The sequence below is a fragment of the Crocodylus porosus genome, unplaced genomic scaffold (assembly GCF_001723895.1).
Source record: "Crocodylus porosus isolate Cpor-Errol unplaced genomic scaffold, CroPor_comp1, whole genome shotgun sequence".
Taxonomy (NCBI): domain Eukaryota; kingdom Metazoa; phylum Chordata; order Crocodylia; family Crocodylidae; genus Crocodylus; species Crocodylus porosus.
Genome location: NW_017728950.1, coordinates 12,195,452 through 12,198,090, shown reverse-complemented (window position 1 = coordinate 12,198,090; position 2,639 = coordinate 12,195,452).

Here is a 2,639-nt window from a genome sequence, read left to right as displayed (position 1 = left end):
TTCATGATTCAGCTGTGATCCACAAGGTTTTTGCTAATACCAACATCTGGCACAAAAAATAAGCGTACGCAGCTGATAAATATCCAATTGTCTTGTGGGCGAGAGCATGCTAGGTAAGTTTATAGAAAGGACAGTGATGCTGCACTTTGAGGCATCTAACAGCATATTATTGACCTACTATTTTCAGAGCATACCCCTAACGGTCCCATTCATGTGAAAAGCCTTTTTATTGACTGTAATAGAGTGGTACTGCTTATTTCTCCTGTAGGAAATGTGCCAGAAGCAGGGAAAACCTGATCATAGCCGGCTGGCAGTTGGTCAGCAGCATAAGAACTGTGTTGTTTTTGAGCCATGCTCCAAATTCAAGGAGAATTAAATCTGACTTAATTGGCAGTGCGAAAGGTCCTGGCCAGAGGGAATAATGTTTGGGGAAGAAAAATAAAGAAGCCTGCTGACCAAGAAGCGAGTCCTTATTTTCTTTGTGTAACCTTCAGTGTTCTCATTACAGTGGTGCCTTGAAAAGTAGTTTTGTTCCTAGAGCAATTAACTCAACTGGAACTAACATTTCTATGAAGATCCTTGTTATATGATAATTGAAAGCTGATCTTAAACGGCAAAGTACCACATGAAAGTTGGGCATCTTTCATTTTATTTTCAAAGATTTTAGGATTGTCTAAATTCAGCAAAACAGTTCAGAAATGAGCCGGAGTACTCATTTCCTGCATGTTGGATCTCATTTCTAATTCCTCTAGTTCAGAGTCTGCATTAGATTAACCACCATGTCTGTAAGAGGCAGTAACATGGTGCAATGGGAATTGGGGTTTCTCTTCTTCATGGTGGCCAAAAATCTTGCTCTCCCTCCCTTTTTTCCCTGGGCCCATTAAGGCCTTTTTTGCATCTTGCCTTTAGCTCTTCCAGATTAGTCTGGTTCTGTGTTAATTGTGTTTGTATGCACAAAGCAAGCAGGTTTCTGGTTGGAAATACATCCCCATCTCCTGAAATGTCAGGAGGAGGGGATGGGGATGATTAATTTTGAGCCTCAAGTTGAGGAGATTCACACTCGTTTTGGGTTTTTCTATATATATTGGAGGTCATATTAAAAAAACAAAACAAAACAAAAAAGCAACAAGCGTGGCTTGTTGGTCAGGGGGGAGAGAGAGCAGCTTATTGTCCCCTAGCTTTTTAAGAGCCTCCTGCTCCACTTTGGTAAAGTGGACGGAGTTGAGAACTTTCAAGATTCCTACAGTTGATCAACTTGTCCCTTGTTTCTTTCTTTTAATTAAATTGGACTGGTCCTGTAAATATGAAAACCAGGAAGACTTCCTTCCTCTCCATGGGTGGTTGTTTGTTTGTTTTAAAGCAAATGCTATATACATTTCCTGCTTAACAAAGCAGACCTCAACACCTCAGTAGTGGAGAGTCTAAAAGGAAAGTGGAGGACAGATGTATAGTTGTACAAGAGTCTTGCAAAGAGGTACATGGGGCGCTACTTGTTTACGGAGCAGGTAGAAGAAACCGGCTGATCTGCAGTCCGTTTAAGGAAAATATTGAAGAGATGGAAGCCTTGGTGCATTTATGACGGGCCATTCTCTCTTTGGCTAATGAAGAAAAGCACTACAGGCTTTGTTCCTTACAAGCTTTTGAAACTCCATTCAGCAGAGCACTCCCTGCAAGGCTGGAAATTAGAGGTGAACCAATACATGAGTTGGCTATGGGATTGGTGCCAATTAAAAGGAGAAATGATCTTATTGGCTTTCGGCTTTTTTTTGGTTGTCATAACTGATTAATTATGGCCATGTGCTCTGGTTCCCATGGTCTGCCACTGGCCTGCCTGTGGCAGACTCCAGGTCCCAGTGAGCAGCTCGAGGAGGGGTGCCCAGGGGAGTGGTCACAGGGTGCTGTGCTCGGCAACCAAGGGACCGCTGCCGGCTCCTGCTGCTGCTCCCATGGCAACACCACGTGCGGAGCAGCGGCCTGAGTGCCGGACTGCCACGGAGCTGGTGGGCTGCGCGTGGGATGATCCACTCTGCCGGGCACTGAGCGCCCTTGCAAAAGTGGCTTCTTCCGGACAGCTGTGGGAGCTTGGCTGTGCACGGCCCGCTGGCGCTGAGCCAGCGGCATGCTCGGGGGCTCCAAATGTGCCTGGCACCGCTGTCCACAGGACGGTCCTGGGCCAGTGGGGCAGACAGCAGCCCGGGCTGCCCGGGGAGTGGGGCCGTGGGTAGGTGCCATGGATGATGGGGAGATGTGTGGGAATAAGACAGTCACTGCCGTTCTCACTGAGGGCCAGAGCAGGCAGAAGTTGTGTGTGTCTGTGTGTGCGCATCATGGAAAAAAAAAAAAAGAAAAGGGTTAGGGCAGTAGTTTTAAAATGCCTTGTGCTATTACTAAATATTGGTTATCCGATCGGCATTTGCCGATATGATTGGTAAATCATTGGCTATCGGTATCATCCAAGAAAATCTTTATCAGTGCACCCCTGCTGGAAACAAGCTCTTCATTCATAGAATCATAGACAATGAGAGTTGAAAGGCACCTCAGGAGGTCATCCACAGATGCATCTCGAGCAGGTCCAAGGAGGTGATCCTCCCCCTCTATGCGGCACTGGTCAGGCCGCAGCTGGAGTATTGCGTCCAGTT